The following is a 24,341-nucleotide window of genomic DNA, read 5'->3' as shown; positions in this document are numbered from 1 at the left end:
GTACAATAGGCAAATCTCTTTGGAATCCTGAGCTGCACATGCTTGCTGCTTTAAATGCTCAGATGGGTGGATATGGACAGAGGGAAAGCCATTTGCCTGCCAGTGCTGCTCTAAAGACTGTAGCAGGACCTTCCAGTGACACTGAAAAGACAGTTTCTAGAACTGCAGTTTGCCCTTTTATATTGCTCAAGCACTGAAATATTGCAGTAACAATAACCGTCCTCTATATCATAACTTGAATGCATACCATGTCCATTTTGACCAAGATGGTAATCCACGTCTTTGTTTCAACAAAGGGATTCACTTATTGCTGCCAATATGAAATCTAGGAACTTACTAACTAAAGCTTTACAGAAGCTGCTGAGACAGAATCCATATATGTTGAAGAAGTCACATTGTCTAGAGGTATTTCATCAGCTTCAACACCAGAGCCATCATCTTGTTTCTCCACATCATGTGGAATCTCAACATAGTGCTGTCTATGTATGCTTCATTGTCAATACATTGAGGCTGTGAAAATCTGTTTTGCATTCCAACGTTGATTCAATCACTTTAGAAATCTTGCGAGAGGTGGTGTTTTGTGACTGTGGCAACTTGCCAAGCAGAATTAGCCAATTGACTATTCAATTCTCAATTCTGGCAGCACGCACGCTCGCCGACTACAATATCCAGAAAGAGAGCACGCTATCTTTGTCAAAACCCTCACGGACAAGACCATTACCTTGGAAGTGGAGAGCTCCGACACCATTGACAACGTTAAGGCCAAGATCCAGGATAAGGAAGGCATCCTTCCCTACCAGCAGAGGCTTATCTTTGTAGGCAAGCAACTTTAGCCGAAACCCGCCACGAAGCCCAAAGCCCCGAAGGTGTTGATCGGGTTCATGGCTACTTGGTCACCGTCTTCTTCAGCTCCTGAGACAGCCTGTACGAGGCCTTCACCTATAGTGCAAGAGCTCATGAGGAGGAAAAGGGAAATGGAAAAGAGCAGAAGGCCAGAAGCATTTTGGTGAGATCTGCAAAGCTGGATGGAAGAAGATGATGATGACGGAGTAAAAGAAATATTGGATGTCTTTGGCAGTGAGTCCTATATTACTACAAATCCTCATGTTGCTGCTACAGAACGTGCTGTCAGACGAATCCAGGCTGAGCAGCTAGATGGAACATGCCTTCCAAATGATGCAACGGTACGAGAAGCAGCACAAAGGGGAAATACATTGGAAGATTAAGGCCCGTGGTCAGCATAAAGAAGAGGCAGGGGATTCATCGAAGCCATGGATACAGCGACCGCTCTTGCAAGCATGTGGAGATCCATTCGGCGCAATAATCAATGGTTAAAGATTGAAAGATATAAATGCCCTTGTAATCAAGCTTGAGGTTAGCACGGGAGTAGACAGAGATTTGATCTGTTTTGATTGTGGCAGTGGATTCATCAAAGCCATGGATACAGCGACTGCTCTTGCAAGCATGTGGAGATCCATTCGGCGCAATAATCAATGGCGGCAACATCCATCCCTCAATGCAGCGACTGGCATGCAACAGTTTGTAGTGGAGGATGGACCTGACGATGCTTCTCACCGCCAAGTTCTGAGACTTCTTCGTTTTCTTGCTTGCACTTCTCGAAATTCTCTGGTCCAGGTGTCTTCTAGGTCTTCAGATGTTCAAACAAGCAACAAGAGCTTGGATTCGGGCAACAGAAGCAATGATAGTGGATACTTTTCCTTCTTCAGTCTCATCCGCTCTTGAGCATGAGCAAGAGATGTCTAGAGCCGAGGATTCGTTCTTGAAGATGATGTAGAAGAGGACAACGAAGACAGGCGGAGCAGGTGCTGGCGGTCCTCATCCTCGTTTCGTTAGAAGATACTGCCAAGGTGTTGCTGGGAGAGTGTAAGGAGCAGGCTTCGTGCTAGAAATTCTGAGGAGCTGTTGTTGAATTGATGCCAGAGAGCTGAAGCGGCTGAAACTACGAAGAAATAATTGGGACAGTGAGACTTTTCAATTTGATGAAGTCTTGACAGAGGCCTTGGTAGGCTTGGTGAGGAGGATACAGTAGACCGTGGAATCATGGTATGAGCCATGGAAGATATATTAACAGATACATCATCTGAGCAGGATACAATTACAATTTCGTATCTGCAGCTCTACATGGAAATAGTGTAAGATCTTCTTGCTCCATAAAAAGATAACATTCCAATAGTTGAGGATCCTAAAACCAGTGATGTATCGTTGCTTTCAAGATTGGCTTGAGCTTGCAAAACGAGCTGCCATCTTTATCTGTTTGCTTCCATTTTTGGTCCAAGTTTCATTTAAGACTCCAAGAAAGGCTGCCATGGTCTGTGTGGTCTTCATGAAAGCTGCCATTAATGCTCCTGCATGCCGTCCTTGTGGTCCAGAGATGCTTTGGAAACTGAATCTAGTATTTGAAAATGACTTCTGCAAGGATCTAAGCTACTGCTCTGATACCAATGTAAGAAAGGTCCTAGACTACCATAAAATCTAACTATGGAACAATGGAAAATGAAGAAATCACTACATTAACCTATGGTGAAAACATGAATACAAGAAAGGATTCTTGGAACACACCCCAAGCTGGTGCCATGGAAACTCACCTCCATGTAGGTGAAGGACAAGAAAACTAATGTGACTACCAAGAAAACTTACATGAATAACATGTCCAAATGGCAAAAGGCCCCTCACTTTGGCTAGGGCTGCCTATTTATAGCAAACCCTCAGCCCTAGACCTCTAGTTTTATCACAAAGGCATTTAGCCTGCTGTCATTGTTTTCCATTGGCCTAATTTGCTTCATTACACTAATCGTATGGCCAACCACGTTGAATGGTCTAGAGAGGTGTAAAATTTACAAACCTAGGGTATGTATAAACAAGTGATGATTCATGCCACCCAATTTCACACATTGGAAAAGTTTCCTTGTCCTTGAATGATGGTCACACAAAAAGCATGTTAGATATATTACATGTGACATCCATCACAAATAATTTAGTGTTCTATTGGTTAGATCATAAAGTAAGGACTACAAGTTTGATTTAATGCAAAAGATTATTTTGTGATAGATTTTAATGATAAGTGTAAATTGGTTGCAAAAGGAACTCAGCCACAGTCCGCGGCCAATAGGGAGGCCCAGAATTCCCCACCACCATGCATCCATGAGTGGTGAGACACCACCACCACCACCACCACCACTCCACTTTCTCCCCACCTCCCTCCTATTATAAAACCCCCCCATTGTAAGGAGAAGGAGAGATGGCACGCTCTATGGAGAGATAGAGAGAGAGAGGGGGGGAGAAGGTTGTAGAAGGTTTTCCTATCCTTAGAGGGTGTCCACATGCATTCTTCCTTTTCCTTTTCCTTGTGAACTTATTTCCTATCTCATGAGCTTTTCTCCCCTTTTTGCCCCTCTACTTGAGCAAGAAGCTGTTGAAATTCCTATAAGGATTGCGCCTAGAAGAGAGGAAGATTGAGAATGGCCCCGAAGTGAAGAATGTCGAGTACAGGTGGCAATCTCACAACTTGCAACGAAGCTTCAAGTGAGGGCATCACTATCAATCCAACTACGGTACCGAACATAAGTAATAAATTTCCAAATTGATAGATGCTTGCTTTGATTTTCGTGTGAGATACGTTAGGTCCCAAGCTATACGACATGAGAATAGTTCATTAGATCATCTCAAATATTTAAAAAGAGTGAGTTTTCTAAATGCATGTATCAAGAGAAGTTAATTGCACCTAGTTGCTATGCGACGAATCCATATGTAGCATGAACAATGTATAAGGTTCCAAGGTAGTGTCAATTTCCCTCTTCTTGCAAATTAGTAGTTATGTTTTCGCCACATTGAAGGTATGTGTTGTAGTTTTCATGCTTGATGGATTGCATGGTAGGCAACTTAGTCTAAAAGAAATTCATCTTAGAAACTCTAGGCCTTTTCCCTACCTCTTGCTAATATCACGAATGGATAGCTCATGTTTGCTAGATTGGGATCTTGATGATGTGCATAGTTAGTACAAGTAAAGATCCTAAGGATTAAAACTAAGATGCCTTGAGATCCATCTGATAATTACTATGTTTATCAAACTAACTCGGGGTTAGGCTAGATACAAACAACAACTCCATGCCTCAAAGGCAAGTGGAGAGCTCAAGGATTAGGAAACCCTAAGTCAAAGGAAAGACCGATACTTTTGTACTTGTTTAGGAAGAAGATTGGGTTGTCGATCAATGTAAGTTATCAATGGAACTTACATCTTGTATAGTGCATATTAGCAAATATGTAAAAGTGAGGGGGAAATAGACGTGTTTCCTTTGCACAAGCAAGCACCCCATCCAGAGTCAGAGGCATAACTTAAAGGAAAGCTCTTTGAGATGGAGAAACTTTGATCTAAGGTTTTAATGGCACATGAAGCTTGGAAGATGCATTGTGAACCTCTTCAGGGACCATTCTTTGTGAAAGATGTAATGTTTTTCCTTTAATATTTTGGACTTTTATGACTCTAGGAGGAAGTAATTTTTTTTTCTTAATAGAAGTGATATCTAACTACCACTCATGAGGTAAATCTATTTTAGACCAATTTACACAATCAGCAAGAAACCTCTGAGTACTATCATCAGACTTCATGATGATTGTCTGACCTCACTCCTTAGAAGAATTCATTCCTTCTACTACTCTAGGGATAGCAAGAGACATACGTCTAAAAACCATACTATATTGTATAACTAACTGAGCAGAGGATGCTTTCATCTAGAGTCCCATAATACGAATATGGAGCATCAGTAACTCAAGAAGATAGGGGTCATCCATAGCTATGACATAGTTAGGCCTAACTTTAGGCCTAAGTTCAAAGAATATTGGACCATTAGACAAAGGGGACACAAACATCACCTACAAACATATTCATTAACTCAACATATCTAGTGTCTAGAATAGCTGCCATACAAGAAACATTTAGTCCTCTACGAAACAGTGGGATAATACCTATGACAATATAGGCTAAGTGCAGATATGGGTAATCCTTTTTTTTTTAATGTTTTTGTATTTTAGGAAGGACCAAAGAAATAATATTAACACGTTGATCTTCTGTCATATCACCAATAGTTAAGATGCCTTGATCTTCAATGTACATAGTTGAAGCCTTAAAATTGCAGATTTGGTTCTCACCATATATATTCATTGCACCAATCTCAGGAAGTATCCATTTTGAGCTAGGGTGTGCTTCATCCACAATAATGGTTGAATTGCCTAGCGATTTGTAGCATTCAGATAGGGTCTTGAAAGCAGAGCTAAATACATTGCCACTGGTCTTTGAGGAAGCCATGAAGGATATACGAGACTTTGAAGAATAAATGCTCAATATGTTCCTTGATAGTGCCTGAGTAAGCGTCTGAGATCAATACTGACTCCTATACACAAGATGAAGATCTCTATATTGAATCCAATTTGGAGTTACCTCCTCTTTCCTCCAAAACCACTATCTCCTATGATAATTCTATCCATTCTAACTCTTTTGTGCCAATAGTTAATGCACACTGTGTTCATTTTTCAAGTAGAAAAGACAAATTATTTCTTGGTTCAACTTCTATTGGTGGATCTTCCTCTCGAAGAGTTAAAGGCAAGAAAGAAGAAATCAGATTATAAAGATGGCAGTGATACATTAGAAACAGAATATTCAGACAAAAAAGCCAAGGACAAGCTTAGGCAAGAATTCTTCCACAACCCTTATGACTTGCCAAAGCCAAGTACACTCAATTTCTGAGACAAAATCAAAAGCAAATATGTTTGTTCTACATAAGTTGGAACAAATGCATAATCCCAAAACTGCTACCCAATTACTTCAATCTCTTGCATCACACTCGTTGCCCGCTTCTGCCATGCTCCTCTATATTTGGTATCAAAGCCATTAACATAATTCCGTCTGAGTGAAGTAAAGGTTGTCACTGACGTGTGAGGTTTTGCTCGTTGTCAACTAGTGAGGCTATGTTGTGGTTTGTGCCGTTGTTTTAGTGTTTATTCATCAAAGTCTCGTAAATCCTTCATGGCTTCCTGAAAGACCGGTGGCATGTGTTTAGCTCTGCTTTCAAGACCGTGTCATTCGAACGCTACAAATCGTTGCGCAATTCAACCATTATTTGGATGAAGCACACCCTAGCTCAAAATGGAAACCCGTACTACTTCACACCTCATGGGTGAAAGTCTGGAGCAACAGCCGCTATATGGCCCCCCAAATGAACTACCAACATGGTACTTCAGAGATCAAGAAGCCTTTTAGCATCAAGCTGCTTATACCCTCTCTTCTTCTGATGATGAGAATGGCGAAACACTAAAGATGACGAGTTTGTACCCATCAACCCTCATAGATCCAATGTTCCTCTAGATACATTACTGCAAGCATTACTCAATGCACACATCATTGACAACCTTACTTCACTCACTTTGCAATGGGGTTTTAGGATATGTTGATGATTGAATGGCCTTAATAGGAACTCGCAAGATTGTTGCAATGAACTCTCCTGAGAATACTAATGTACTTGATAAAGCTATGCTTTATTTCCTCTTTTGTAAGCTTCACTCCTAAGTCTTTTTACAAGGCTCTATGTTTACAAGGCTCTATGGGCTTGTGCAACGAATTCACAAATGCATTCTAGCCATAGGCCATGAGTTGATATATTCTTTGTCACTTTGTCTTACATAAGCCATTTCAATAGTTTTGGTGAAATGGTAGTCATTGTACTGTACATGAAAATGTGGTGGAAGACTTGAGTTGAGATCTCATCTCTTCCTCCACTACAGATTCTAGTAGGAGTCTTGGTTAGCTCTAATGCATCCTCCCATCTTTGAGACACTTGGGAGGTTTTTTGTGGCTTTCCATACTTTGCAAAACCTGCTTGAATCCCCAAGGACTATTCTATTAGCTTTGGAGTTAGCTCTATTTTCTTGAATCTCTCCTTATACTATTGGACATTCTCCAACCTATATGTTCGCATGATGCTAGTTCTAATATCAAGGTCATAGTTCCTAATGAAGTCCATGCACATTATGTCCATGTAGATTTGCCATAACTTGCTAATCCAAAACTTGCTACCAATTCTTTGGTTGACTAGTAGTATTTATTGATGATGTTTTAAAGATTCTTTAATAGCTAAAATGTAAGGGGTCTTATTCCCCACATTTTTGCCTCAAGGTCAAACTCTCATGGCTACTAGATGGTAAATACTAATTGTTTGGAATAACATATATTTCCTTTATTTTTGAAGGAGCTATATAGTAATATCAACCTAGAGATAGTAACTTATGAGGGACAAATGTAGCCCTCACTATAAATGAGGATTTTATAGAACCAATTACATAAAGAATCTGCTCTAGATCACATGGATATTGAGCATGTAGTGTTCAACGATAACAATGTAAAATTCTATAATGTTTTTCCAAACATTCTTGGTCATTTGAATTCTAGGACCATTGATTACATTTTAGCTTGAGGATTAATGAATGCAGATCTTCATTTTCCTCACGTTGAATCCAATGGCCTAGATAATGAATGACTCGTTTGAGTTCTATAAAATCTTTAGGTGTCACTGGTTCAAACCATTTAAGTTGTGGTTCCACCCCATCCCCATAGATAGTAAAATCCATCACTCTTTCCTTCAAATGAGGCAACACCACCTCTTGCATATTTGGCATGTAGCTCTGAGCCGGTTCCCATTGGGTTTGTTGATAATCAACTAGCGATCCCTTAGAATAATGATACATATTTTGCATATTTTCAAAAGCATTTAAAGGAATGATACAACCAAGGGACACTAGTAGGGTTTTTCACTCAAGTGTTTGTTTCAAAAAGTGTACATAGATTGATTTTCATTCCTAAATATATCAGGTTACACATGTCCAACCTAGTACTCCTTATATATGGGTAAAACTTGTTCCAGCTGTAACACCCCACTATTTAATCTAGATCTTTGTTCTTCTAAATACCACTCTAGAAGTGAAATTTCTTCTAGATATCGCCTTTCCCAAAATTGGAAGTCTTACTTTTCTTTTTGTAACTCGACAATTTTCTTCATTGCTTCATTCACAACTATCACTGCTGCCTCTCATTCTATTTCCAATGCCTCTTTTAATTATTCGATTATCCTATCATAATTACCATGATATTTGTTAAAAATATGTGCAAATCTATTTACGACAGAGATGGATCATCACTATCATCATGTAATATTGGTTGTTGTACAAGTTTGCAACTATCTTTGTTTCTCCTTTCTCTTTCCTTCCTTTCTAATTGATGGCAATAAGTCCTTTTAACTATATCTGTCAATTGTCCAAATCCAAAGGGTAGAACATCTATCTCTCAAGGAAAAGCAGCAAATACCCTACTTTCAAGGTTGTCATTATTATTCTTAATAGTGTCAAGTTCTTCCATGTTTTCCAAAGAGGTTGTTAAGATTTCATCTACATTAGATGTCATTATTTCAACCATCTCCTCTTCTTCTAAGTCATCGGAAAGAATTTTTTTTTACCTGCTATACATAAAAAATGCATCCTCTTGATCATTTTCTTTCTTATATGTCAAGTACTAACCAAGTACAAGGCATAATCTACTTGAAAATATTTCAATGGAGACAACAGAAGATGTATCGATGGTGGTTAAAGCCTGCAAAATAGTTTCCTTACATGTCCCCAAGCTTGAAATGGAAATAGTTAAAATTTAAATGGTGGATGGAAAATCTTTAAATCTAGGAGCTCAATTGGAATCCCAAGATCAAGAGAGATTTGAGAAAGTTTTACCTTCTGAGTGCATGTTGAGGGTTTTTCTTGATCTTATACTGACCTTAAGGGTATTAAAGCTAAACTTTGTCAGCATTATATTGATCTGGAACCAAGCACAAAACTCGTATGCTAGCGCCAACAAGATGAACAAGTCGTGTATATGCAAAGTTGGTAAAAGCTAAGATTAATAAGCTTTTAGATGTTGGATTTATATATCTTGTTGCATATAGTGAATGTGTATCCCCCATTCTGGTTGTATCCAAGAAGAATAGTAAGAAAATTCGCATCTGTATTGATTATAGAAAGCTTAACAGAAAAACATGCGAATATAATTTTCATTTACATTTACAAATCAGGTACTTGATAAGGTTCTAGGCCATGAGCTATATTCTTTTATGGACATGTTTAGTGGCTACAATCAAATGTTGTTTCATCTTGAAGATCAATCTAAAACTACTTTTACTCTACTAAATGGGGTACATTCTCTTATAAAGTAATGCATTTTGGTTTGTGCAATACACCTGCAACATTTCAAAGGGTTATGATTACAGCCTATCAAGATTTTCTATGATAATGGATTGAAGTTTTTCTAGACGACTTTCGCGTGTATGGGACGATAAAAGAAATGCCTCAACTATTGGTACAAGTATTCAAATATAGTGATGAAGTGGATATCTCCTTGAACCCTAATAAATGTGTTTTTGGAGTTCCAAAAGGAATGTTGTTGGGGCATATTGTTTTTAAGGCATTGTTATGGATCCTACTAAAATTGCCAAGATTTTTGCACTTCCACCACCAACAAATCTTAAGCAATTGTGAGGATTTTTAGGACATCTAAATTATTATCGACGGTTTATTTTGGATTTTGCTAAGTGGTGTCACCTTTAACAAATTTGCTATGAAAGGATAATCCTTTTAATTGGGATGATGCGTGTCAAAAAGTGTTTGAATTCCTTAAGTAGAAGTTAATAGAACTAGTACTAGCACCATCGAATTGGATGAAAGAATTCCATATCCATGCAGATGCATCTATGTATATTGTGGGAGCTGTTTTATGCCAAGCATATGAGAATAAGGTGGATCATCCAATTTATTATGCAAGTCAAAATTTAATTGATGCAGAGAAAAATTATACCACTACTACTGAGAAAGAATGCTTATCAATGGTACTTGTGATGGAAAAATTTTGACATTATTTACTATGGAATAAATTTACCATTTATGTTGATCATGAGGCATTAAAGTACTTGCTTAATAAATCAAAACTTTCAGGATGTGTGATTCTTTGGATGTTATTATTTCAAGAATTTGATTTTCAAATAGTTACTCGTCCTAGTCGAGCTCATGTTCTAGCAGATCATCTCTCACAATTATTAACATATGATAAAGAAGAGGGTGTGGAAGATGTTCTACCAGATACATCACTTTTTACTATGGAGACACAAGTTCCATGGTATACTGATATTGCAAATTTTCTTAGTACTACTTGATATCCACCTGGTGTTGATAAGCATTGAAAGTGATAGATATTAATGCAAGCACGCTCCTATGGATTATTAGGGGGTTATTTACATAATTTTTTTCCACGAGAGGGCATCTATCGTTGGTGTGTAAAGGAAAATGAAGTTCTCGTGGTTCTTAAGGCATTACACGATGAGCCTTGTGGTGGCCATTTTGCTAGTAAACTAACATCAAGGAAAGTTCTATTAGCCGATTATTGGTGGCCTACCCAATTTAAGGATGCTCATTATTATTGTAGAAAATATGATGTATGTCAAAGGACTGGTCAGCCTAGCAAGAGTTCTGCTACACCTTTGACACCTATATTGGCATCAGCACCTTTTGAGAAATGGGAAATTGATTTTGTGGGCCCAATTGATCCACCTACTAGATATTGACCTAATCTCTATATCTTGGTTTGTACTCATTATAATATGAAGTGGGTGGAAGCAAAAGCACTTAAGACGGATAAAGTCATTGAGGTGGCTAAGTTTATATATGAGAATATAATTATCCGTTTTAGTTTCTCACTAGAATTAGTAAGTGATCGAGGTTTCCATTTCTTAAATGGTCTCATTAGCGAGTTAATGAGATTACATAACATTGAGCATGGCAATCAATGCCTTATTAACCCTTCGCAAATGGCCAAGTAGAAGTAACTAATCACATTATTTGAAGGATTTTAACTAAACCGATTTCTTCTCATAGGCAAGATTGGGATAAGCGTCTATATGAGGGCATTATAGGCCTACAAAACCACCTATAAGGTGACAAGAAAAAATACACCCTTCAATTTAGTTTATGGGGCTAATGCTATTTTTCCAATTGAGCAAGAGTTTCCTACTTTGGAAGAGTAGGCCTTATCATTATGGTTAGGAGAAGTTGAATTGTTGAAGCAAAGGATTTTACAATTAGTGAAGTTAGACAAGGAATGCTTATTAGCTCTATAAATTTTAAAAGCAATGCAGAAACACCAAAAAGCTTGGCATGATCAAAATAAGAAAGTAAGGGAGTTTAAGGAAGGTGATTTGGTTTTACTTTATGATAATCATTATTATCAATTTTCAAAAAGCTTAAATTCACTAAATATGACATTTTAAGGATATTAAAGTTTATGATAATGGCTCTATAGATGTGTAGGATATTAATGCTGAAAATGAGATCTTTATGATTAATAGCCTATGTCTTAAAATTTTGTGACTTCAGGTAGTTAGGTTAGCGGTTAAAATAACCCCTAACTAATCTAAATTTGGGTTTCTTTTCTTTTGGGGGGGTTATTTTAATGAAATGCAAGTATGGCTTTTTTGTGGATGGATGTGCTTTACCCTTGTCTTGACGCTGATAGTTCTCATCCTATTCGTGTTGGGCCTTATAGTATTCCGTGTTTTTTAGCACATGACAAGTTATGTTATGCATCAAGGGGAGAGGCCAATTTTGTAGTTCTTCTTTTATGACCATTTTTTATTTGCAGTATCATCCACCATTTGGTTGTAGACAGTGTCTGCGGCATCTTTATGTGCATGTGCAACTCCTGAGCAATGTCACACTTACTTTCGACATTATGGTACCACTGTTATGCAAGGTGCTATTGGTTAATGGATTCAAATAGATTGACTGATTGAGATTGTGGCATAAGAATATGAAAATTATTCCTATTCAAGGGAGTTTTACTACTTGTTTATCTAACCCTTCACACTATACTAGTTTGTAAGAAGATGGGAAGAATAAGGATTTAGTGTGTGAATAATATTGATGTTATGCCATGTCACACTGACATGGTATAAAAGGAGAGGACATGTAATTTTTCTCATCTTTTGACACATTAATACAATTATTGTCCTTCTCCTCTCTCCTTGCTCTCACAACTTCTATGGCTTCTTTCTCTTTCTTGTCTTTCTCTCTCCAATTCTAGTATTTCTCTTTGCTCGTCACTCTCTTTGTCTCTCTTCTTGCATTATTTCTCTCTCTTTTGCACTCTCTCTCCTCTTTCTCTCTCTCCAGTTCTCTTCTTGACAAGTGGTATCAGAGCATTGGTCTTTGATCTATTTTTCCTTCTATTTTCAGTCCTATTTTCTCCATCAAAAATCAATTTCAAACAGGTACTTGGTAAAAACAGTGACTAGTGGAGGGTTACAGACCATCTACAGTTAGTAAGGGACTACATCTGCAGATCTTCAAGGCTAGATATAGCGGAAGGAGGCTAAAGTAGAAAGTTGTCATCAAAATTTCATACAAAACTAGAGGTAAGTAGGGTAAAGGAGAGTTAACCGGGCTTAGTTTGGGAACAAACTGTGGTTACTTTGAAAAGAGGGAGTTCTCTTTCCCCTTTCTTGGAGTCTCCTGTAGGTTTCATGGAGTCTACCATCAAGATCTCTTCATAACTCTCAAATCCGTGCTCTTCTTGGCCAAACAACTCATAACACGGCTTCCCTACTTTAAGATCTTTCAAATGATAACCTATTTGTTGCTTGAGAACTCAGCAATGGAGCCAAGAACGTGCCCGAAAATTGTGGCACAAATTTTGGGCTGATTCCAGCATGTTTCTTGCATCAAATGCTTCAGACCCAACCTCTAGCACTCTCTCTAATCATTGGCAAGTGAAAATCATCAGTGATCCTTGAAGATTGAACTCTACTCATGAACTTTTAGCCTTCCTGTAAACCCTAGATGAACAGTCCATGGTAGCCATGAAAGCTTCAATCCAAGCTTCCATTTCTCAAGAACTTCTTGAAGATTCTTCATCAATCTAGTCGATGGGATCAAGGAAATAAGGATTCTTCAATAAATTGCAAAGATTTCAGCTTGTGGAGGACATTGGAGCTCATATTGAAGGTTTATTTTGGGGCTTTCCTTCAAGAGGCTTGAATCCTTGGTATTCAAGTGTTCAAGCAAGCTTGGGACATTGATTCTTCATGGATTTGATCATATTGGAGCTCATATGGACTAATTTTATGGATATTTTAAGCTTTATAATGGATTCATGGTGGATTATGGAAAATTCTTCCATCAATGGGATTGAAGCTGGCATCTATCATCCTCTTCAAGCTTAATCAAGGTATTTCCCTTGCTTAATCTCTGAAATCTCTCAATAATCCACTTGCTAACGCTTTTCCACTTGTTGATGAGAGATTATTGATCAATTAATTCTCTGAATTGATCAATAGATCAGATATTAGTATTATTCCCATTAATTTTTATCCTATCTCGTTGAATTTCACCATTGATTCAATCATAATATCATCATAGGTATCATTTGCCAAGTTTGATGCATAACCTTGACTTGTTTGGTTGAATTATTTTGCCCAAGATGAAAATTTGTAAAATGGTAAATACTAGCAATTAGTGAGTCATTGATTTGCATCAGTAAGACCCACATCCTATCCAAATTTTCAAGAGTTCATCCAACTGCATCTCATGAAACGGGTTGAATGAATATTTCAGCAATGCATTTCATGTTGGTTGATTAGAATAGAATAGAATTTCCATGTTGATATAACCACAAAGGAAAAAGGTGGATGTCAGGGGAGATAGTGGGACAAAAGAGAGGTGATCCTCCCTCACTATCAAAGATCCTAGAGGGTGCAACCAACCGATCCGGGGGAAACTTTGCCCACGTCTCGGTGATTTGGAGCCTGTGTAGGAAGTCTATCATGCCGTTTTATCCCTCACATAGGTACAACGAGGGGAGAATTGAATATTGAAGAGTTTCCAAATGCTAGTTTCTTCAAAATCAAAATAGGATAAAATAAGGATTTTACAGGACACTACATGGCTTTTACAGGTCCATACAGGTACAAACTTTATTACTGAAGTACACATGCAAGTACTACAGGGTACCCATAGGTTCTATTCAGCCTTCTATAGGGTTTGGTAGCCATTTGGAGTCACTATTTTACCTTATAGGGTGTAAACAAGGCACTCACTAGTTAAAATAGGGTGCATGCCTGGACAGTTCAAACTCAAAGATTGAGTTACAAAATTTTCTATCCTAAACCTATTATAGTGTGCTATAGCTCATCTTGAAGAGGGAATTTTTAGCTTTGATTTTAACTAGAAAGTTTTGGAATCATATTTTTCTAGCCCAAATTATAGCTATTTCTCTTATAGGGGGTACTGCAGGACTGCATTATTATGGCAGGGCATAAATGCAAAAATAAGGTCCATGATGATTATGCTCAGCAAATCAGAGATTTCATATTGGATAATGTACCCCAAGAGATCCCTGAAGAGCCTCAACAATAAGGAAAAATCAGTGAACTCAATGATACCTTGTGTGCACATGAACGAAGGCATAGAGAACGTCGTGAGGCCCTATTATCAAGAATGGAGCAGATGGTTTTATCTACTGATCAAACGAAGTCTTCCATTGAGAAGTTATTGGATTCAACAACTCAAACAAAGGCTTCTATTGACAAGTTGGTGGAATTCAATGCTCAAATTATGGCCCAATTCTCCCAATGGATGCAAATGCAAATGGGATCTAAAGAAGCGAAGGAGAAAGCTTATTCAAACAGTGAGCCTTCAGCTCCACTTCAACCACCTAACCAAAATGGTCATGGTCATGGAATTATTGGATGAAGAGGCATCCCAAATAGCCAATATGAAGTAGGTGAGACTTCAAAAGGCATGATGACTATTTAGGTAGTTTGAATGGAGCCAACTCTCAAGCTTTTAGGGTGAATACTCAACTTCCTAGGGGTCCTCTACCAATGGGAAGATTGCATAGTGTTTCTCAGCCACCTATTGGGAGATTTTCATCTCACTTTGGGGGTTCAATTTTTGGCAATCATGATCAATCTATTTTGGAACAACAACCATTCCATGAAAGGGAACTAAAAGATAAGATAATTTTGGCCAAGTTCAATGGTCAGTCATCTTTACCATTTGATTTAGAAGAGTGGATCTCTAAAATGGAATTTTACTTTGACATATTTCCTAAAATTGATGACATGAAGATACACTTTGCTTCCTTGCATTTGAAGGGATTTGCGAATACTCGGTGGGGGTATCTTAAAAAGGAGAACATACTTGTAGAGAATTGGAAAGCCTTCAAGACACTTATGGCTGAAGTCTTTGTCTCTCCTCTTGAAAAGAGAAGTTGGCATAGAGATGGTATGGTTTGGAGCAAAGAGGCCTAATTGTAAGAGATTACACTAACCAATTTCTCAACCTAACCATGTATGTAGTGAGCATCAATGATAAGGCTAAGCTCCACAAGTATATGTATAGTTTAGAGCCATCTTTATCAACTGATGTCATGGCACAAAAACCTACTTCTCTCTTTAAGGCTATTGAACTTGTGGAGTGCTATGGAAAGAAATATAAAAGAGAATCTTCATTTCAGCCTAGTTTTGGATAGCTAATGAATGTTTTAAAACAAGGGCAAGTTGGTAACATTTATGGTAGCAATCATGTGCCAAATGGGGGCTTAAGAGTGCCAACTTATCCACCATTCAATGCTTCAAGACCTCAAAGTAATTTCAAGGCTGCAAGCAGTCCTAGAGTTGACTTCAAATTTCAGCCAACATGAATTCTAAGTCTATTCCTATGGATCTCTACAAAGAAAGAAAGGAGAAAGGCTTATGTTTCAAGTGTGGGGAAAAGTATACACCTGATCATGCCACAAAGTGTGTATACAAAAATGTCAAACCCAAGCTTCAGAGTATGTTAGTCTTTGAGGATCTTGAAGATGAGATTGATGAAGCTAATGCAATCGAACCTAATGCTGAAAATGATGATCTTGAGGAAGAAGTTGGGCAAGAGTATTTTTATGATCCAGTCGACTCTTTTCCTTTTGATCCAGGTGGGAGTATTTCTTTTGACCCATGTGGGACTTGCCATGAGCCACTTGCTGCCACTAGTTGTTCCATTTCCATGGATGTTTGGATAGGTTCTAAGAGCCCTAATACACTCAATATGAATGGTAACATTCATGGAAAGGCAGTGTTCACTTTGATAGATAGTGACAGTACACATAGTTTTGTGAATAAGTCCATTATGGACAAGCTGAATTGTATTTCCATTGATTTACAGTAGTCCATTAGAGTTCAAGTGACCAATGGTGAAGAAGAAATCAGTATACAAATATGCCCATAGGTTTCTTTACAACTAGTTGAAAATTTTGAAGCAAAAGTAAACCTGATTACTTTGGAAATGGGGCCTATAGACATTGTAATTAGTTGTGATTGGTTGATGACATTAGGCAAAATCACTATGGATTTCTCACAGTTGTACATGGAGTTTATCTTCAATGGACAGCTCATCCATTTACAAGGAATTCCTAGTAGATCAGATTTTTAGCAATTGAATAGCACTCATAGAGTTGGAATGCAAGTTAGGATTCATAGTCATATTAAGGTTTGCAACCAGATAGCTTAATCATAGAACTTCCTTGCAAGCATCAGTGGCTGCAGTGTGCTTAGCCTTGGTAGAGACAAGGCCATTCATGTTTACGCCTAGGACATTTAATAGACAGTGCCTCTAATAAAAGTGATGGCATAGTCAAAGATAGACTTCCTACTATCAACATGTCTAGCATAATCAGAGTTTAATGTGTAGTGCATGCCTCTAATGTCTTGGACACCATAGAAAATGCATATATATCTAGTGTCCTTAAGGTATCTCATGACTCCCTTCATGGCATCCCAATGTTGCCTACTAGATGTTACCATATAATGAGCTATGACTTTCACTGTAAATATGTAACATGTCGTCCAAGCTATTCCTCAATGGTACGTTCTTAGTAACCCATCAAGAAATGTCCTAGGAAGCACCATCCAGGATTTTGATAAAACCCTCAAATTTTGCTAACTAGGCTCGCTTGAGTCTACCCCACAGTGGAAGTTTAGGTCGCTCCCATGAGGATTTTGACTTGAGTTTTTCCAAGTCAAATCTATTACTAGTCGATAATTAATATTAGTGGATTCTAAAGTGATGTGAGTCAGTCTTTTTGGTTTCTAATGATCCATCAAGTGCAATTTTTATTCCTTCTTAGGAAAGCTCTCAACTTACTGAGACCACCCAGCCACCATAGGTCTGGATCCACTATCCTCCCACTTCCCTCGAGAGAGTAACTTTAGTTATTTAATTACATACCACTTTAGGTTCAACATATAAAATCAACTTCCTTGAATGATCTCCTAATACAAATTTGTTACATGCCTTTAATTTACGACACAAAAATAGAGTAAAGCAATTTTTTCTTAATAGTTTCTTTCAGAAAAATGACTTTTACAATGTCTTTTGTTCAAAGTATTATTCTCTCTAAGTTTCTTTCCCCAACTAATATTGGAACTTCCACAACATAGTCTGATAATCGAAGGGTAGTTGGCAGTTCATAAGAGTCTAAGGAGTTTATAGGACCAGAGCCCTCTGGTATCCTCACCTCCTCCTGTCGACTAGAATTCCCTATGGCAAGACATTTCGCGTCATGATTGGTCTAAAGTCATTAACACGAAACAAAAAAAGAAAAACCCCTTGGAGTAGATTTTATTCTCGCTAGCCTTGGGGGGGTCTAGCGCCATCAAGAACATTGCCTTAGTCGGCGTTTTGTGTTCACCAGAATACTGGCTCTGTTCACTGATCTGTACTCAATCATCCATCTTTTAGCTTGATGATTATAGGAAAGATCAGTACCTAGCTTACCATCACAAAAATCCTATTTTGAATGCGTTATACGTAAACTCTTAACAAGTTTATTTCCAAGAAAAATGTTCTCTTTCCAAAATAACAACATCGAGGCAATTTAGCATAAGTGGCAAAATAACTATAAGTGACAAAATAACTTCGAGACAAATCAACATAAGTGGCAAAATAACTTCTAGAAAATTCAGTGTAAGTGAAAAAATAACTTCGAGACAAATCAAGATAAGTGGCAAAATAACTTCAAGACAAATCAGCATAAGTGGCAAAGTAACTTTGGGACAAATCAGCATAAGTGGCAAAATAACTATAAGTGACAAAATAACTTCGAGACAAATCAGCATAAGTGGCAAAATAACTTCGAGACAAATAAGCATAAGTGGCAATACCTTCCAATAGTCTTCTTGGATTCTCTCTTCCTTGGGGATTAGTTTGGATTAAATTTAAGCAAGAATTTCATACTTGAGGATAACTCCCTTGGAGTTTCGTGGATCTTTGCCGGCAATAAAAGAAAATCTTGATTAGCAGTATCATTTGGCAATTGCATCTCAAGGTCTCTTATATACCGAGGATTAGCATTTGTGATTCAGAGATTTCATTTGATCAACACAAAAATAAAAAATATTAAATCTTTTAGGGATACAATACCTTCCTTGTACTCGCATAGGATCATCTTGTACAGACCCAAGTTAACCCTTGGAATTCGTAGTTAAGAATTCCTCAAAGAAATTATATGTATGAATCGAATAAAATCTTATTCTTTGCATGCAGCTTATGTTGCTTATCCATGGGATAAAGGCCTACTAGCTGCTTTTATTTAAGAAAATTAGTACTTGAAGATCCATGATGAGTGCTTGGTTGATAGTATTCGTGGCTTTGTTTGTAATCCCCATAATCATCATTCCATCTATAGTCATTGTGTCCGCAGCATTATTGGGTGGCAACTCCTGCCTCCGCAACCTTTGTAGCTTTCTTCTTTGGGGCCATGGTCTTTAATCGCGACATCGCAAAAAAGGGGGAATTTGGCAAAGGAGCTTGGGGGTAATTAGATTGGCGGAATTTTGATTGATGGGAGGGGAAAAGTGATCACCAAAGATTTTGAGAAATCGAGAAGAGTCTTGATTCCACAGGAAGGAATAGGATAGAAGGGATGGAGGAATTGAATTTGAGAGCTCGCAGAGTATCCTCCTTGTCTTGAGAAATTATCGTGCTCGTGCTTCTCTTGCCTCACTCCCTCTTGTTCTATACTCCTGAAGGGCCTCTCCCCTCTTGCTTGGACTACTCTCAATGTCTCCCCATGTCTCTTATTTATAGCTAAATTAGAGAGGAAGGGTTGTGGCTAAGAAGAAGAGTTCTTTATGGAGGGGATCTTGGCAAAATCAACAATCTGATGCTCAGACCACAAATCTGATGGTTTCATTGGCACTAAAAGGGGGGTAAAACCCTAGGACACCTGATTAGAATTCTTCTAGATCACTATTTCTTCTTCTCCCTATTTGAAGTGTTGTTTGCTGTCTATAAACTGTGATCGTGAGATGCAAGCGATTTCGCCAATCCTTGTTTTTGCATTAAATCTCCAAAACTGGCTGAAAAAGCCACTTGTTTTTTTTAACATGACACCATGTTCTAGAATTTTCCATAGGTTTTTAGGATATTTACAATAGATAATATCAAAAATATCAAAAATATGCTAGTTTTATCCAAAAATCTAGTATTTTTGAACCTTTGATGACTAATATGACTCATAACTCTTGTTCATGCAGTAACTTCTGTGATGGGTGGCTACAGTCCTTTGTCAATCCAGAAAATATTGGGCTACGATCCTCGGGTCTTTTTGCTCGAGATCTTCTCTATTTAATGATTTTAGAGTTCTTGAAGTTCATTTTGTGAGAAGTTGGAAATTTTTTTAATTAATGTTGGGATATCACAAAATACTATCTCAAGTCTAGCAGTGGCTATCATGGCATACATCAAGCTCTTCTTGAGCTAAGTCTTCAAAGCATTCATGAGCACTCCCAACAATCAGACTATCATCAACATATAGCACAAAGATGATAAGACTATCATCACAAGCCTTTGTCTATAAAGATACGGATCCATATCATTGAAAAATAACCTTGTGGATGTATAAGATATCAAGGTTATGATAGCATTATCTAGCTACCTTCTTACGTCCATAAAGACTCTTTCTCAACTTGCACACTAAGTGTTCCCTACCCTTTCTCTCAAAGCCCTAAGGCTATTGCATATAGATATCCTTATGTCAGTCCCTATATAAGAAAGCCATCTTAAGATCCATTTGGTACAAGTCTAGATTCATCTACACAACCAAGACTAATACCAACTGAAGGGTAGACATCTTGACCACAAGGGAGAATATCTTATCAAATTCAAATCCCTTTTCATGCTTAATATCCTTAGCAACCAAATGTGCCTTGTATGTTGGTTAGGTTCATCAGGGTGCTCTTCAACTTATACACGCTCTTGCATGGAGTTGCATGTTCACCATATAGCAAGAAAATCAAATCCCATGTATGAATTTCTTTAATCAATCAAACTTAGACTACATAGCCTTCTCTGAAGAGTGACTATTACCTCTGTGCATAGCCTTTTCATAAGTGAATCACTAGAATCTGCCACCATGACATAATGCATAGAGGGTTCAAATAAATCAAGAGCACATGAGACTCTAGAAGAGCATCTCAAATATGGATGTGGGATATGTACTACCTATTCTCTTGGTCCAACATCATAATTGCATAATAGGTGAAACTTGAGACACTATATCATTAACTACTACTACACACTATCTAATTAGATTTGGCTATATTGTAATAAGAGGCTCCTCCTAAAAGATCACCCAATGTACCTCAACTATTTGCTCCAATATCATATGCATATTTTTATCATGGAATACAACATCATGGCTATGGATAGCCTTTTGAGTGTGTGGATCCCAAAGGTGATAGCATATCTCACTTGCATTATCATATCCATGAAAGATGAATTGATGAGTTTCACATGCAACTTATTGAGTTTGTCTTTGGGAATATGGCACCAAGCCTCATATCCAAAGACTTGCAAGTATGCATATAAGGAAGGTTTACCAAACTATATCTCCTCTACAAATCTACCACCAAGTGTAGCACATGGAGATTTATTAATCAAATAAACTAAAATAGTAATTTTCTTAACCCAAAAGTATTGTGGTAAGCCTACATGACTAAGAATACTACAAAATTTGATTGGATCGGCCCAAAACTTATGCAAAAAATATCAATAAATGTGACAAAATACTTTGCACCACTAATAGAGCATGGGATCAAATATATTTGAATGCACAAGAGCTTAACCTTACGAAGGACAATGTGCATGAAAATATGCATCACGTTGTCGGAGCATTTGGGGTCGAAAGTCTACCGCAGGGGTAAGAGACAGCAAGGTGAGGGGAGATTCAGGGAAAAGAATAGATGGAAGAGAAGGGGTTCAAAGAAATAGAAGATGTAGAAGAATACTCATAGAGGTGAAGCTTGTCAATTTATTTTTGCATTATGAGAATATAAATCTCTTGTAGAAAAAAACGTGCATAAAATAATACCTTCCTCTATGCTACTCAAATTGCCAATTTGACCCTTCCATTGGCTCCGAACGGGGGGTAAAATACCAAAATACCTAGCCAAAATTCTGCTAGATCACTCCTTCATCTCCCACTTCGGAGTGTTGTTCACTGCCTGAAAACAGCGATCGCACGTTGTGCGATTTTGACAATCCTTCATTTTACATAGAATCCTCTCAAAATGGATTTCTTTTACATGTCATCCTATTCTAGAAGTTGTCTATAGTTCTTGGATTTTTATAAGAGAAAATATCTAAAATATAAAAAATAAGCTAAACTTGTTCAAAAATCTAATATTTTTGAACCATCCACACTACATACACTAACATTAATGACTAATATGGCATTGGCTCTCTACATCAATAAGAAAGCCACACTCTAGAGTTTTTTACACTATGTCCGTGTAGTGGCACGACAACATGAGTTTAAAAATAGGAAATATAAGAAAACATTAGCTTACATATATACATTTACAAAAGGATATAGTTTAATATGTATAAAGTTATTCATATAAGGGATTTTACATTGCACATGTAAATTTTTTCAGCACCCATCCACCCTTGCCCTCGGTCTTGACTCCACCCCACCACCCTGGTTTCATCCATGGCCATGTCATTTCAGTCTAGTCACATTCCACCAGAAGCATTCCAATCGTGACGAATCCATGGCATTCTAGTAACTACTCGTGAGAAAATAGACAACAACAATGGGCTCACTTTAGCTCTTGGAAGGTACACATTGAAGCCTCTCCCCAAGAGGTAAAGAGAGTGATTGAAGAACTCAAGCACAAGATCACCAAATACCGTAACCCGCTTGGGAGGAGGGGAAAATCATCAAATGTCCAACAATGTGAAAACTGAAATAGATGAGCTAAAGACACACATGACAAAGGAGATTAATACATGGGTGACTATAGTGAAATAAGCACAAGTGAAGGTGGATGAGGACTCCAAATGGATCGAAGTGGCAAAGAAGACACCAACAAAGAATGAAGAGCTTGTGAATGTAGCACTGGAAGAGGAGAAGAGGTGGAAAAGTAGAGCCTTGCACATCTGGCTGATTAGGTGGAAAGAGAAAGATAGCCCTCTAGAAGATACCAAGAGCATATGCGAAAAAATGGGAGTGGAACACCCCTCCAAGATGAAATAAGCATGGCACATAGAGAAGTAAACAATCTATATAAAGCAAGATATAGTTGACCCCCCTTTGAAGTGATGTGGACATGTAAGTTTGGATCATAATGGATAGAATGGTATCTGTGCGTTCGAAGGAACTCATCCATCCTTTGGTACCAAGACTATGGTGCTTGCTTCATATCATAAAGAGCTTTTAACAAGTGAAAGACTTTATCTTTCTAGTTAGCAAAAGAAAAACCTAGGTGGCTACTCCACATAGATTACATTCTCCAAATAACCATTCAAAAATGCACTTTTGACATCCATCTAATAGATTGGCCAGCTGTGGTGAGTGGCAAATGCAAAGAACAAACAAAATTATGTCAATCGCGCAATGGGAACAAAGGTCTCCTCATAGTCCTTACTTCTATTGAAATCCTTGCACTACAAGGCAAGCCTTATACTTGTCTAAAGTCCCATTAGCTTTTGTCTTAGTCTTAGAAATCCACTTGGTCTCGATGACTTTCTTGTGACTTGAATGATCCACCTAAGTTCAAGTCTCATTTTAGTTAATATTTGTAACGTGCCCGCCCGAGCTTTCCTTGGCGATGCATTCTTAGTAGTCCATCAAGAGATGTCATAGGAAGTGTCATTCGGAATTTTTATGAAAACCCTCATAGTTTGCTAACTAGGCTCGCTTGAGTCTACCCCGCAATGGAAGTTTTGAGTGTTCCCATGAGGATCGTCCTGAGTCTTTCTTATCAAATCTATTACTATCGGTTGAATAATATTAGCAGTTTGAAATTCCATCTCCTTTAGGAATTTCTAACTGAAGCAAACTTACGATGTGTTGGGTTCAAGAGAATGGGAGAAGTAAGACACTTTAATCCCTTTTTCCCGAGGTTCTAAAGCGATGCAAGTCACGCCTCCTAATCTCTAATAGTCTATCAAAAAAATGTGATTTGTATTCCTTCTTAGGAAAGCTCACAGCTTACCGAGACCACCCAACCATAGGTCTAGATCCGGTCGGGGGTCCATCCTCCCACTTTCCTCAAGAGAGTAGTTTTTAGTTACCTAGTTACCTACCATTTCAGGTTCAATATATAAAAGCAGCTTCTTTGAATTATCTCCTGATACAAATTCGTTAGACACCTTTAATTCATGACACAAAAACAGAGTAAAGTAATTCCTTGTTAATAGTTCCTTTCAAAAAAATGACTTTTTACAAATATTTTCTCATTCGAAGGTATTATTCTCTCCAAGTTCCGTTTTCCAACTAGTATTGGAACTTCTAGGATAGAGTCTGGAAATCGAAGGGTAGTTGGCAGTTCGTGTAAGAGCCTAAGGAGTTTATGACCAAACCCCCTTGGTATCCTCACCTCCTCCTGCCAACTGAAATTCCCTACAACAAGAACTTTCGCGTTATGATTGGTCTAAACTCACTAACGCGAAAAAAAAATTCCCCTTGAAGTAGTTTTATTTACGCTAGCCTTAGGGAGGTCTAGTGCCATCAAGAACACTACCTCAATTGGCATTCTGTGCTCACCAAAATACTGCCTTAGTTGGTGATCTATACTTAGTCATCCATCTTTTAGACTGATGATTTTAGAAAAGATCACTATCTAACTTACAATCACAAACATCTTATTTTGAATGCATTATACATAAACTCAATAACAAGTTTATTTCCAAGAAAAATA

The sequence above is a fragment of the Lygodium microphyllum genome, chromosome 29 (assembly GCF_053477565.2).
Source record: "Lygodium microphyllum isolate KBCC chromosome 29, Lygodium_microphyllum_v1.1.10, whole genome shotgun sequence".
Lineage (NCBI taxonomy): Eukaryota > Viridiplantae > Streptophyta > Polypodiopsida > Schizaeales > Lygodiaceae > Lygodium > Lygodium microphyllum.
The sequence above is the reverse complement of the archived record's forward strand: the minus strand, read 5'-3'. Positions refer to the sequence as shown.